This window comes from Dendropsophus ebraccatus, chromosome 11 (genome assembly GCF_027789765.1).
Source record: "Dendropsophus ebraccatus isolate aDenEbr1 chromosome 11, aDenEbr1.pat, whole genome shotgun sequence".
Classification (NCBI taxonomy): domain Eukaryota; kingdom Metazoa; phylum Chordata; class Amphibia; order Anura; family Hylidae; genus Dendropsophus; species Dendropsophus ebraccatus.
The window spans coordinates 15,408,134-15,423,650 of NC_091464.1; the positions used below are offsets into that span (position 1 = coordinate 15,408,134).

General features: G+C 44.6%; 1 protein-coding gene across 9 annotated transcripts in view; it reads left to right on the plus strand.

Moving 5' to 3' along the window:
* KDM6A (lysine demethylase 6A) overlaps positions 1-15,517 on the plus strand; it is a 97,372-nt gene that overhangs the window by 68,476 nt on the left and 13,379 nt on the right. The window lies entirely within an intron of this gene.

Genomic DNA, 15,517 nt, shown 5'->3' on the forward strand with positions numbered 1-15,517 from the left:
ACTCTTGTGCTACGCATCGTATAGCAGTGGTTGTTGGGGCGCTGTCATCCAGTGACTTTCAGCTATTTGTTTGTATGGAAAACACAAGTTTTTAATAAAGAGGGTTCATAAAAAAAACATAACCCTGAAAATCATATGAGTGTGACTTGCGTAATTGCTGCAGGCGGTAATGTTGGTCATACACATATTGGGTCAGCCACTTGGGGAGGGATAGCTGCAACTAACATCATAAATGGCGCTTATTGTCAGGTACTGTAACCCCTAAGGGTACAAACACACACACACACCGTATACGCAGCAGATACGATACTGTGTTCAGTTATTTAGATCTAATCTGCTGCTAGGTAATACGTGGACCTTTTGTGTGAGGTGTTACAAAGTAGAGGCGGTGTGTGTTCTCAGCTTGTCACCGAAAAACTAGGACCTGTGTCTTGTTACAATTTCAATCTTTTCAGGTTGTGATTTTATTAAGATATGTATGGACGTACACTTTTACTTGAGATGTTGGGTTTCCAGGGCTCACTGTGGGGCAGGATGTTTTTACCAAATGTTTATACATTGTATAGGGCTATCCATAAATGTAAAGTGTTTGCCATATATGCCGGAAAATGGTAACCCCTGCCTGACTGCAGCAGGGGTTACTAACTGGTGCCCTGCTGCGGTCAGGCAGGGGTTAACTGCAGTTAAAGGGGGAAAAAATAAACAACTCACCGGTAACGCGGCAGCCATGCGACTCCCATCCCATTCTCTGCGCAGACAGTGTGACGCGCACTGCCTATGCCGGAGATCCTCGAAGCTCTCCCGGGCAGCCGAGCATCTCATTGGAGCAGCTCTGAGACACTCTGCTCCTGGGAGAGCTTCGGGAGAATGACAGAGGCCTTATGGGACTTTCGGAGCCTCTGTCATTCTCCCGAAACTCCCCCGGCAGCAGAGTGTCTCAGAGCTTCTCCGATGGGACGCTCGGCTGCCCGGGAGAGCTTCGGGGATCACACTGCCTGTGCCGGGAACGGGACAGGAGATGCGCGGCTGCTGGGAACGGCATACAGTGAGGATGCGGCCATTTTTGAGCTCCCCCACAGTATGGGGCAACCATACCTGGCGTATGAGAAGATTTTGGGGGGTTAAAAAGTCTTATTATACGCTGGAAAATACGGTGTGTGTGTGTGTGTGTATGTATGTATATATATATTTTTTTAAATACAACCAAATATTATAAGCTGTGACTATGGTCCTAATGGCATAAAGGTTCTGTGGGATTATACTTTCTAAGTAGGTTGTAAATAAACTTGTTCCCTTCTTTCAGATTTCCTAAAAGTACATCAGTAAGGCTGGGTTCACATAAGCAGTATGTCTGTGGTATACATGGAATAGAAAGGTATCCCAAGGTGTACCATGGCAGGCCGGCCCATTAACCATTTTAGTCCAGCAGACAAAAAAATATACATTGAGGAAATGGACCAAATGTCACTAGTAGACATCAGGCCAATAAAATGAATGGCCCCACCACAGAATACCCAGCGTACCCTTTTTCTGGTATTTTGGTATATCACAAGATGTGCTGCACTTTCTATAGCGTTTTATTGCCTCCATAATGTTGGCATAGATTTAGAATTAAGTGTGTTCATATTACATATTGAGACACTCACTCCAGCATTCAGGTGTAGTTATTATAATGTGTATCTCACACTGAACAGTAAGGTACAGCAAGGCAAAATAACATGCCAAACATAACAGATATATAAGCACAGCATCAGTCTGGTGGTTTGTGTTTTTGTTTTTTTTCCCCTCCTATTGAATTTCTGCTTGTGCTGCCAGTAGTTTCCAAAACATTTCAGTATATTAAGGTTTATTTAAGCTGCTATGTAAAACTTGAGCTGTACAGTGCCACCTGGTGGTCATGATCTGCAAGCAGTTTACATGGTCTCAATTGCCATAGTATATTTCATTGTATTTCTGTAGTATTTATTATATCTGGTGCTGTGTGTGTGTATATATATATATATATATATATATATATATATATATATATATATATATAATGATATAGAGAGAGAGGTGTTCGTATATAAGTGTATTTTTAGTTTTTGCTTTATGGTTCATATTTTGTTCGAATTTAACATTTAAAGGGGGGCTCTGGTCATGGAAACCCCTTTTTATACATAAGTGCTATACCCTCCCTCATTCCATCCAGTGACAGCCAACCGCTGAATATGAGAGAACAGCGCCGCGGCCTGTGATTGGCGGAACGGACTGTTGTTGCAGAGACCAGTCTGTCTCTAAGTGGCCGTGAGAACGTTCTGCATGGCACCCAAAGACGCCACATCTTTATTATTTATTAGAAGGGCAGCAGTATATAAAATGTTTTCCCTAGGCAAACTATTTCTTTAACCATGTGACCCAATGCATTGCTGGTGTGTCCAACATAAGCAGAGTTTTCCCTGAATAAGGGTACCATCTTTTACTTTAAAGCTGGCCATACTCAGATGAATAATAATCAAATCCATCAGTTTGGATGGAACCTGCTGACCATCCAGTGTGAATACTGGTAAATCATTAGATACTGTCCGGACTTATGGATCCATAGTTATGGACAGTATACATCTAGAAATATACTAATGTGTAAAGGAGTCCTTAGGAACCTGTGCATGAGCATACATGTATACAAGTGTGAGTAGCATACGGTCTGTGTGTGATCAACCTTAGGGTACTATTACACCAACAGATCTGACGACAGATTATCTGCCAAAGATTTGAAGCCAAACCCAGGAGTGGATTTGAAAAGAGGAGAAATCCAGTCTTTCCTTTTATGACCTGATCTCTGTTTATAGTCTGTTCCTGGGTTTGGCTTCAAATCTTTGGCAGATAATCTTTCGTCAGATCTGTTTGTGTAATAGTACCCTTAGTTTTCTTGTTGATTGCTCTTAGGCCTAAAACACCCATCTGTATTACTGTAGAAGTCCTAGCCTGGCTGTGGCTCTGCTAACCCAACCTGACATGTGACCATTTGGGTTATTATCAGGTCATGGTTGGCTCTGGACTTGCACCCATAATACGGCGATTTTGTTACTTTTATTTAAGTTAATTAAAATTTTACACTAAACAAAAAAATAAAAAGTAACAATTGGTATTGCTGCTTGTGGAAATGTCTTTACTACAACGTAACCTTTTTTCCTTTTTAGTCTTTGTGTTCCAGTAAACATGCATGAATATATAGAATACAGCTCACAGTATATAGTAACATGCTGATGACTGTCCTCCCAAAGTGTGACTGGTCCCTCTAGCTTAAAGGGGTTATCCAGAGCTACAAAAACATGGGCACTTTTGCACCGCTCTTGTCTCCAGTTTGGGTGCAGGTTTTAAAACTCAGTTCCATTGAAGTATTCCACAGAACGATTCCCTATTCCACAGAACGATTATTGGCCGTTATGGCTGATAATCGTCTCGTGGAATAGAATGCAACTATCAGCTGACATTGTTCATGTCGGGTGATCATTGCAGTCATTTCTCTTTCAACCATGTTGAAAAACAAACAATTGTGGTGGCAGCAGATCGTCACTATTATCTACATTCTAGCGATCACCCTGGCAGCCCCTGAGCCGCCAGCCCCCCCACCACCACCACACACACGCTCTCTTCTGCCGCATGTAATAGCGGTGGTAGCGAGCGGGAAATGAGGAGCGCTCGTTTGCTCCTCAGCCGGCCCGTGGAAGAGGGCCTTAAAAGTGTATTTTTGACAAGTTTCTGTGCTTGACAAGTGCTTTCTGCAGCATATGTAAAAGCCCCCTTATGTGCCAGTGGTGGTGTGTAAATGGTGTTCTGGGTTATTTTGGCGCCACCCTTTCCTTACGCTTTTAGTCGGTGGTGTTAGGCTTCTGTTTGGAGCATTTGTCTTGCACACACATTTAACGTGCCCGTTGTCTTTGATAATAAAACAGTCAATTAGCAATTGAGATAATTTATAAAAATCAAATTGTTATTGTCAGTGTTCTGTATTACTGCACAGCGGGTGTCTGCAAGCGGCTGCAGCAACATGGCAGATTCACTGACCCACTTTTATTTTTCTCGCCTTCCCCTTCTACTCCTTTGCAGAATGTTTTAATCTGCGCCTTGACCCAGGATTCAGTTTAGTTGACTTGATTGTTAGATTTAGTTATATGGTAAAGCCCGCCGGGCTCAGTGCTCCATCCTATTAATTGTAGGAGTTATGGATCCCGTCTACTGCCGTTGGAATGAAGCTTGCGTCGGTGCGATATCGAATGATTGTTGGGGGTCTCGGGAACATGACCTCAAGCAATCAAAATTTTCAAAGTTTGTGAGTCTTAAAGGGGTTATCCAGCGCTACAAAAACATGGCCACTTTTCCCCCTGCTGTTGTCTCCAGTTCAGGTGCGGTTTGCAATTAAGCTCCATTTACTTCAATGGAACTGAGTTTCAAAACCCCACCCAAACTGGAGACAACAGTAGGGGGAAAGTGGCCATGTTTTTGTAGCGCTGGATAACCCCTTTAACTTGTTACCAAGCAACTGTCAGCACCAGAACTGCTCTCCAATCCTGCCAGTTAACTCATTAGATGCTGTGGTCAGTAGGGAGAGATCTTCCTCTGTCGTCTATTGGTGCCCTGAGATGTGATCACATAGTACTTATGTTACTGTTTGTTTTTCCTCTCCATTTTTGCGGTGTTAAATATTTAACACTTATTCACTACAGTATATTTTTGTGGACTATATAGTGTCCACAATTTTTCTGTCTGCGATCTGCAAAAATTATCCACGCCTGGTTAAATTCCTTAGGGGTGTAGTAAAAATGGGGTCTTAGAGAATATAATGGGTTGTCAAAGCGACTCAGTACCCACAGTCTGACCCCCCCCCCCAACCACTTGTACCGTCGGATAGCTGCTTTTAATCCAAGATCTGTCCTGGGGTCCGTTCGGCAGATGATGCAGTTATTGTCCTAAAAAACAAATTGCAGCCCCGTGCCAAACGGCCGTGGTCTAGAGTGTGTGCACGCATTAGGCTGGCACATCCTCTCTGTCCCTCCTCCCCGCCCTCTTCATCATTAGGAATACTCCAGGCAGGTATTCTCCTATTCATCACCTGTGAGTACGCGGCACATGGGCTGGATCGTTAAGGCACCTGTGCAGTGTTCAGAAAGGAGAAAATGTTCCAGTGGCATTCCTAATGATGAAGAGGGTGGGGAGGAGGGGAGGTGCAAGGTTAGGGCACAGATACTCTAGGCCCCAGCAGTTTGACACAGGACTGCAAGTTTAAAAGTTGTTTTTTTTAGAACAATAACTGCATCACCTGCCAAACGGACTCCAGGACAGATCTTGGAATAAAGCAGCTATCCGAAGGTACAAGTGAGGGGGTCAAATTGTGGGTACAGTGTCGCTTTAAGGGAGTGGGAAGAGGGCGCTCGGGACTCGAGTCTGGTCCATACACAGCTGAGGGCTGCTGCTAATAGCATGGATTAGTTACTGCTCTGGCCATTTAGTTAAGTAGTTGCCAAAGTGACAGCAGCAATTACATGCCTAAATGCCTGACATGGGGCAGAGGTTGTAAACGACTCCCCAAAAAAAGTGTTGAAGACATATGTGGAAATGTCCAATTTATCAAAATATTATGACAAGCGCATGGTGAATGGCGTGGAAAAAAAGACAGAAATGTGTTCTGTTCTGTGTTCTAATTCCATCTGTGATCAAATGGTCTAATTCTACTCAAGCCACAGTACCATGAAAAACTTTATGGTGCACAAAATAAGCTCCAATACAGCTCTGTAAATTGAGAAGATTATAGGGGTCAGAAAATGTCTTAAAGGGGTTGTCCGGCGAAAAAAATTATTCACAGAATAACACACATTAAAAAGTTATACAACTTTGTAATGTATGTTATGTCTGTGAATGGCCCCCTTCCCCGTGTTTCCCCCCACCCACGCTAGACCCGGAAGTGTGGTGCATTATACTCACCGCATGTCGTGTCGTCCACGGTCTCCGATCGTCAGCAGTGACGTCTTCTTCGTAAGTTCGGCGGATCTTCCCGAGTGCCGGCCGCCCTCTGCAGCGTCATCCGAAGCTCAGCCGCGATTGGCTGAGCATAACTGTGCTCAGCCAATCGCGGCTGAGCAGCTGATGACGTGGCCGCGTCATCAGCCGCTCAGCCGCGATTGGCTGAGCACAGTTATGCTCAGCCAATCGCGGCTGAGCGGCTGATGACGCGGCCACGTCATCAGCTGCTCAGCCGCGATTGGCTGAGCACAGTTATGCTCAGCCAATCGCGGCTGAGCTTCGGATGACGCTGCAGAGGGCGGCCAGCACTCGGGAAGATCCGCTGGCCTCCCGAAGAAGACGTCACTACTGAAGATCGGAGACCGTGGTCGGCACGTGACAGGTAATGTATAGCGCACCACACTTCCGGGTACACGGGTGGGGGTGGTGGGACACGGGGAAGGGGGCCATTCACAGACATAACATACATTACAAAGTTGTATAACTTTGTAATGTGTGTTATTCTGTGAATAATTTTTTTCGCCGGACAACCCCTTTAAAGGGGTTATCCAGCGAAAATCTTTTTCTATTTGATCAACTGGTGTCAGAAAGTTATATAGATTTGCAATTTACTTCTATTAACCTCTTAAGGACCCATGACGTACCGGTACGTCATGGATCACTGTCACTTAAGGACCCATGACGTACCGGTACGCGGGTCCTTTAAGAGGGATAATACATAGCAGGCCATCTCTCCCTGTCGGCATGGAGGGTTGATCAGCCCATAGCGGCGATCGGAACCTTTCCATGGCCCGATGACCCGGAAAAAAATGGCGGTCGGTGCTGTCTGAAGACGGCACCGACCGCCATTACTGTAAAAAGTAATGGTGGTCACGGTACCACCGTCCCGATCGCCATTCACGGCGATCACAGTCCCCACAAGTAATAAATACCTGCTCTGGACCCCTCAGCTACCTAGCTGAGGGGTCCAGAGCAGGTATTTGTACATTACTCACCTGTCCCGGGGTCCTGATCGGCGTCTTCCGGGTTCCCGGCGTCCTCTTCTTGTCGGGTCTTCGGCTTCTTCCGTGACGTCCCGATCGGCTTTTTTCGGCTCCAGCGTTGTCTTTTTTCTTATTTTTCCGGCTCCAGCGTCGTCTTTTTTCGGATCTTGCGCTCTGTTGCCCCCTAGCGGCTGATAAGTGTAATACACGTATCAGCCACTATAGGGATGTTCAGAATGTAGTAAAAGTTTTTTTTCTTTTCCCAATTTTTTTTCTTCTATTTTCCGCACCCTATCGCCGCTGAGTGTTGATCAGCATCGCACGAAACTGCGCTGCTAATCAGCAACTCCTCCTTTTTGGCGTAGGATGTTTTTTTTCTATATCCTACTGCCACGGTCTGCTGATAAGTGCCGCACATAAGTGCGGCATTTATCAGCAACACCATTTTTGGCGTAGGTTTTTTTTTTTATACTTACTGTAAAAAAAAACGTAAAAAAACACTACATTACACCACTCTACACTACATTGAATAAAGTTTTACACTACACCACTACATACCCCATATACCAATCCCTATATAAAAGTGGCCCCCGGCGTGTTTTCGGTATCGGACGCATACGTTATTATTGCCTCCGACACTGAAACAGCCAGTGAGGATGAATGGGGGGGATCCTTCTTTCCTCCATTCATCCTCATCATCCAATGACGTATCTGGGGGTAGTGTAGCGTACGCTGCCCCCCAGACACATCTTTTCTGCCAGTACCGTCCCAATAAGAGATCACGGTATGGCGTGAAATTCTACAAACTCTGTGAGAGTACCTCAGGGTACACTTAAAGATCCAGGGTAGGTGCACACTGCGGAATGGCGAAGGATAACCCTTTGTGCATTCCGCAGCTGGCACCCACCGGCGGACTGATGCGGGCGTGCGTCTCCACCCGTGTCATAGACTCCATGTTATGCACAGGCGGATTCCATCGTCCGTCAAAAGAATGAACACGTTGGACGGAGAGCGGAATCCGCCCGTGCATAGAATGGAGTCTATGACACGGATGGAGACGCGCGCCCGCATCAGTCTGCCGGTGGGTGCCAGCTGCGGAATGCACCAAGGGTTATCCTTCGCCATTCCGCAGTGTGCACGTACCCTTAGAGTGTATGAAGGAAGGGACACCCGAATGCAGCCCCCAGATGCCCCCCCCCCCCATCCTCGGAACAAGTGGGAAGATCGTTCGGGAACTGATCCTCCCACTGCTGGATAAAGGTTGCCACGACCAGTACGGGGATAACTTTTATACCAGCACCCCCTCTTCCGGTCCCTCGCTGCCCGAGCTACTGTAGCTTGTGGCACGATCCGAAAATATCAGAAGCCGTAATAGAGCCTTAATATTTAGCAGCCATGGAGCGGACCCAGCGCTTCTGGATATGAAGGACCCCGTATCGCACCAGGACAACATTTTCCAGGTGACGTCCCCCACACTGGAGAAAGGGAGACCCCAGAAGAAGTGCAGAGTGTGGGGTAACGGGGATCAGGAAGGACACCATTTACCAGTGTGACGCCTGTCCTGATCACCCCGGCCTCTGCATACTGGATCGCTCCAAGGCGCACCACACGTCATTGGGGTTCTACATTATCTAAATTCTGTCCCTTATTCCTATTTCAGGGGTCACGTTGATCCGGGGATTATTCTGATCGCCATTATGGAGTCGGGAAGGAATTTTTCCCCTGTGATGAGGCTACTGTCGTCTGCCTCACAAGGGTTTTTTTTTTGCCTTTCTCTGGATCAACACAGGTTGAATTTGATGGACACCTGTCATTTTCAACCTTATAAACTAATAATTGGTCTAATACCCCCAAATAAATTAGAATTGTCCCTTTTCCCCAGCTAAGTAGGTATGGCTGCCATTCCCATTAGAGGATGCCACGATGGAATTACAAAGCCTCTGTGCAGCCAGGACAGTAGAAACCCCCCACAAGTGACCCCATTCTGGAAACTACACCCCATAAGGAATCTAACAAAGGGGGGCAGCGGGGATATGGCCCCCTGGTGACGGCCACATTTGGGACGTGAAAATGAAAAAAATGGTATTTTCATGGCACATGTTCTACATATGTGCCCGTCACCAGTGGGGTCCATATCCTCACTGCACCCCTTGTTAGATTCCTTATGGGGTGTAATTTCCAGAATGGGGTCACTTGTCGGGGGTTTCTACTGTCCTGGCAGCACAGGAGCTTTGTAATTGCGACATGGCCTCCATCCTCCATTCCAGCCTCTAAATGGCGCTCTGTCCCTTTGGTGGCTTGCCCTTTGCCCATATGGCACATTATGTCCACATGTGGGGTATTTTCGTGTAGGGGTATTTACCCTACACGTTTTGCTTTTATTTTCTTTTTTAACCCCTTGTGGAAATGGAAAAAAAATCAAGGCTAGACCAACATTTAGTGTAATTTTTTTAAAATTTTTACTCTAAATCATTGATCTTGTCTTGATTTTTTTCATTTTCACAAGGGGCTAAAAGATTTAAAAAAAAAAACACAATGTGTAGAGCAATTTCCCCTGAGTACGGAAATACCCCACATGTGGACATAAAGCGCCATGCGGGTGCAGGGTAAGCCTCCAAAGGGACGGTGCGCCATTTGTTTTTTTGAGGCTGGATTTGGATGGAATGGATTTCAAGGGGCCATGTTGCATTCAAAAGGCCCCTGTGTTGCCAAGACAGTTGAAACCCCCCACAAGTGACCCCATTATGGAAACTGCACCCCTCAAGGAATGTAACAAGGGGTGTAGTGAGCATATGGACCCCACTGGTGACGGGCACAAATGTGGAACAATGTGGCGTGAAAATGAAATATTACATTTTTTACACTATAATGTAATAATGGTCTAGCCTTGAATTTATCATTTTCACAAGGGGTTAAAAGAGAAAAAAAAAACACAATGTGTAGAGCAATTTCCCCCGAGTCCGTAAATATCCCACATGTGGACATAAAGCGCCGTGCGGGTGCAGGGCAAGCCTCCGAAGGGAAGGAGCGCCATTTGGATTTTAGAGGTTGGATTTGGCTAGAATGGATGATGAACGCCATGTCGCATTTACAGAGCCCTCGTGCTGCCAAAACACTGGAAACCCCCCACAAGTGACCCCATTCTGGAAACTACACCCCTCAAGGAATCTAACAAGGGGTGCAATGAGGATATGGACCCCTTGATGACGGGCACATTTGTGTCGTGAAAGTGAAAAAATGAAAATTTTCACTTTCACGTTACATTTTTCCACATTTGTGCCCGTCACCAGTGGGGTCCATATGCTCACTGCACCCCTTGTTAGATTCCTTGAGGGGTGTAGTTTCCAGAATGGGGTCACTTGTGGGGGGTTTCCAGTGTCTTGGCAGCACGAGGGCTCTGTAAATGCGACATGGCCCTTGAAATCCATTCCAGTAAAATCCAGCTTCCAAAAGCCAATTGGTGCTCCTTCCCTTCGGAGGCTCGTCCTGCGCCCCCTTGGCACTTTATCGCCACATGTGGGGTATTTCTGTACTCGGGAGAAACTGCGCTACATGTTTTGTGTTTTTTTTTTTTTTTTCCTTTTATCCCTTTGTGAAAATGATAAATTGAAGGCTAGAACAACGTTTTAGTGTAAAAAATACTTTAGTCTTTTTTCACGCCATATTATTCTGAAAATCTGCGAAGCACCTGTGGGGTCCAGATGCTCACCGCACCCCTTGTTACATTCCTTGAGGGGTGTAGTTTTCTAAATGGTGTCCCTTTAGGGGTGTTTTTAGGTTTTGGCACCCCAGAGCCTCTGCCAACTTGAAGTGATACAGTCAGAAATGACCAAATATAACGGAGCCATTGAAATTCACTAGGCGCTCCTTTATATCTGAGGCTTGTGGTTGCATCAAATAGCGCAATAGGGCCACATATGGGGTATTTCTATAAACTGCAGAAACGGGTCAGTCAATATTGGGGTTAATTTCTCTGGTAATAAGTTTATAATTATGAAAAATATTGGATTACAATAAAATCTCTGCACAGAAAATTAAAATTTTCAAATTTCTTACACAATTAGCTTTTATTTCTGTGACTCCCCTAAAGGGTTAAAAAACTTTCTGGATGTGCTTTTGCAGAGTTTGGGGGGTGCAGTTTCTGAAATGGGGTGCTTTGTGGGGCTTTCTAACACACAGTCCCCTCAAATACACTTTAAACCTGAACAGGTCCCTAAAAATATCTGATTTTTGAAATTTTACAGAAAATTTGGAAATTTGCTGCTAATGTTTTAAGCTTTCTATTGTCTAAAAAAAAAAAATGAAAGATCGTTTAATAAATGCCGCCAACATAAAGTAGACATGTTGCTAATGCTATTTAATATATAATTTATGTGGTATAACCATTTTCTGTATAAGCAGAAAAGTTTTAAAGTTGGAAAAAAATGCATTTTTTCACAATTTTTCACGCTATTTTGGGTTTTTTCATGATTCGTTATAAGTATCGACTCCAATTTACAAGAAATGTGAAGTACAATATGTCACGAGAAAACAATCTCAGAATCAGCCAGATAGGTAAAAGCATCCTGAAGTTATTAATGCATAAAGTGACACTGGTCAAATTCATAAAATTTGCTCCGGTCCTTAAGGCCATTTCAGGCCCGGTCCTTAAGGGGTTAAAACATTTCAAGTCTTCCCATACTTATTAGCTGCTGTATGTCCTGCAGAAAATGGTGTTTTATTTTCAGTCTGACACAGTGCTCTCTGCTGACATCTTTGGCTGAGACAGGCACTCCGCCTCAATTTTCTTTAAATCCCCATAGAGAACCTCTCTGCTGTGCACAGTTTCTGTCTCGGACAGAAGTGGCAGCTGAGAGCACTGTGTCAAACTGAATATAAAACATTTCCTGCATGACATATACTAGCTAATAAGACCTGAGATTTTTTAATAGAAGTAAATTACATATCTATATGACTTTCTGACACCACTTTTTTTGGAAAAAAAGATTTTCGCTGGACAACCCCTTTAACCCTTTAAGGACGGAGCCAGTTTTCCTTTTTTCTTTTTTTCTCATGTTTAAAAGGCCACTGCACTTGCATATTTTCCCCTACAGACCCACATGAGCCACATTATTTTTTGCTAAACCAATTATACTTTGCAAATACAGATTTAATATTTTTTAAAAGCATGCTGCAAAACTAGAAAAAAATTATATGTGCAGTGAAATTCGAAAAAAAGGTGTAATTCCTTTTTATTTCGAGGGGTTCCGTGTTTACGCTGTCACCCTATGGTAAAACTGACACATTATTTATGTTCCTCAAGTCAGTACGATTACAACGATATGTAACATAACGTGATATGTTGCATGACTTTTATTTTATTTGATGGCTTTTAAAAGATTAACACCTTTAAAGAAAGTGTTTTAACCCCTTAACGGCACAGGGCGTATATAAACACCCTGTGGTCGCCTAGGGGACTTCAGAGGGGGGCTGTGCGCCAACCCCGCTCTGAACCGCCACGGTTCCGGGGGCGGCATGTAGCCCAGGACCACGGCTATTAGCGGGCACTGTCCGATCGCAGTGTCCGCTAATCAGCATTTTAAATGCAGCTGTCAGAAGTTGACAGCTGTATTTAAAATGCGGGCTGTCCACGTCCCTGGTGTCTAGTGGGGTGGATTGCCCCTCCGGGACGTTGTAACAATGGTTCGAATTTTTTACAAGCCATCAGATGAAATAAGTTATACGTTACATATTGTTGTAATCATACCAACTTGAGGAACATGTATAACAAGTCAGTTTTACCCCAGGGTGAACGGCGTAAAAACAAAAAAACCCTAAATAAAAGAAATGCGGGGTTTTTTTTACAATTTCACCACCCTTTGAATTTTTTTTTGGTTTTGCAGTGTACTTTATGAAAAAATATAGCCTGTCATTGCACAGTACAATAAGTAGCACAATAAAAAGGGCTTATGTGGGTTTCTAGGTGAAAAAATGCAAGTGCTATGGCCTTTTAAGCACAAGGAGGAAAAAAAGTGCAAAAATGCAAATTGGCTCTGTCCTTAAGAGGTTAAAGTTGCTCTATTCCCATTCTTATAACGCTTTTATTGTTTGATCTATGGGGCTGTGTAAAGTGTCATTTTTGCAATTGATGTATTTGATGTAAACAAAAATGCGCAATTTTGCACTTTGGTGGGTTTTTGCTTACCCTGCGAGATCAGAAATGTGATAATCTAATAGTTTGTGCGATTACGCATGTGGCGATACAAAATATGTTAATTTAGTTTTTTTTTAGTTTTATTTATAAAATGGGAAAAGGGGGTGATTTAAACTTTTATTAAGGGAGGGAATTTTTTTTATTAATAAACTTTTCTTTTTTTTTTTTTTTTTTTTACTTACATTAATTAGAAGTCCCCTGGGGGACTTCTATATACACAGCATTGATCCCCCTGGGGGACTTCTATATACACAGCACTGATCTCACATTGAGATCAATGCTGTATAGATAATAAAGCACTGATCCATCAGATCAGTGCTCTATTATTCTGGTCTGCAGCAGACCTGATGCACTGATTGCAGAGACGGGATCAGCATCATTCCGACGCGGAGCGCCGGCCTGCTCAGTACAAGGGATCTCCCGGGGTGAAGATCGCCACCACTAGACACCAGGGAGAGGGGCACAGATACTATTTAAATGCAGCTGTCAGCTTTGACACCTGCATTTAAATAGTTAATTAGCAGGGAACGACGATCAGCCACGCCAGCCAATACCTGCGGTCCCCGGCTGCACATGCCAAACGGAGACCGCGGGCTGCAGAGAGGGCTCACACCAGGAGCCCTTAATGGTCGCATGACTAGTATAGTATACTCGTCGTGTCGTTAAAGGGTTAAACTGTTGTAAAAGTAAAGGGGTTACTGTTGTTTAAGGGGGCCATAGTCTGTCATGTTTGGCTGGTTTACAGCACTAATTTATGTAAAAGAAAGCAATCAAATTTTTATTAGACGCTAAGGGCCCTATAATCTGCCAAATCAGGCCAATTTGCTCAGTGTAATAAAGACAATGATCAGCCGAAGACCCGATCATAAGCTGATATTGTGTCTTTAGGTCCAAACCTAAAATCATCGGCCGCCAGGCGCGCATCCCTGCGTGTAATAGCATTACGTGGCCAACAGCTGATGACAGTGGGGGGAAAAATTGTTAAATGTCTCTGCGCTCCCTTATGTCCTGCCAGCTCTCCGCAGTGTGTAAGGTGACAGGCCGCTCAGCAAATCACTGGCCGTGGCACTGTCCTGGTGACTGGCCTGTCACTTGAGACACTGTGGGAAGCTGGCAGGACATAATAAATGTTACACATACCTCTCCGCACTCCCTTATTTTACACTTATTAGGCAGAGGCTGCAGTGATATTGCGAACTATGTGTGTATGTGTATGCAAAGAAGGGGTCCGTGGAGCCTCAGTTACGAGTCTCAAAACACATCTCGTCAGTGTGAAGTAGGATTCTGGCTACCAGGGGGCAATGAAAAATAGACCAACAAAACACAAAAATCACTGAACTCGGAGAACAGCGAAAAAATTCAATGGAGTACTCATTTACAAGTCTCCACTGATTGCCCCCATATATATGTATGTGTATAAATATATAGAGATATATATGCACATACAGCCCTTGCTGCATGAATATTGTGCTGTATATAAGCCGCACTCGCATCACTTCATCAGGTCGTTTAACACTTTCACAACCATGGGTCATTGATTCCTCAATTCCCAGGTTGTTTTGGACTTCAGCGTATGGGATCATTATGATCTCAAAATTTGAAGTCCATAGCTCTGCCCCCTCTCCTCTGTTGCTGTCAGAAGCTTGTAACAGCGACAGGGGAGAGAGGGGCCCGGGAAAAGTGCTCAGGGCCATGTGCCAGCCTTACCACCCTCCCTTCCCTGGCGGCCTTCATAGCCAGGACACCGGAAGCCTCAGGCTTGGCTCAGCCATGGTTACCATCAGAGCTCTGCAACCACATTGCAGAGCCCTGATGGTTACCAGACAGAGAAATCTCCCTCTGTAAAAAGAGAACTCTGTCTGAAGCCCTATAAATGCTGCAGTCGTCCAATCCGCAGTATCTATAAGGTTAGTTGTCAACACTGGAGTGCGGCTCCAGTGCTGACAGTTGCGGTGGGTCCCCGGCTAGCACTGACAGCGGGGATCTGCCACAGATGACACAGGCGCAGCTTCTGTGCCTGTGTCATCCTGCACCGTAAATTAACGTCGCTGCAGCATTTTAAATTGCAATACTTCTTAAGAAAAAATGAGGTTCTTAGCATATCAGTGTGTACCATCCCACCACAGTAAGGACCCTACGCTATAGCTGTGCCGCTCCTGGGCTCATAGTAAGCCTTCACAGTAAGGACATGATGTAGGACTGCCAGACAGCTGCCACTGCACCAGTTCTGAGTCTTGTCTGAAGTTCTGTGGGTTTTATAATCTCTGCTACGTTTGCTGTTCTGTGCAGTTTTTCCAGTGTGTGTGTAAGTGGTGAATCTAGAATACAAAATCACCTGCGT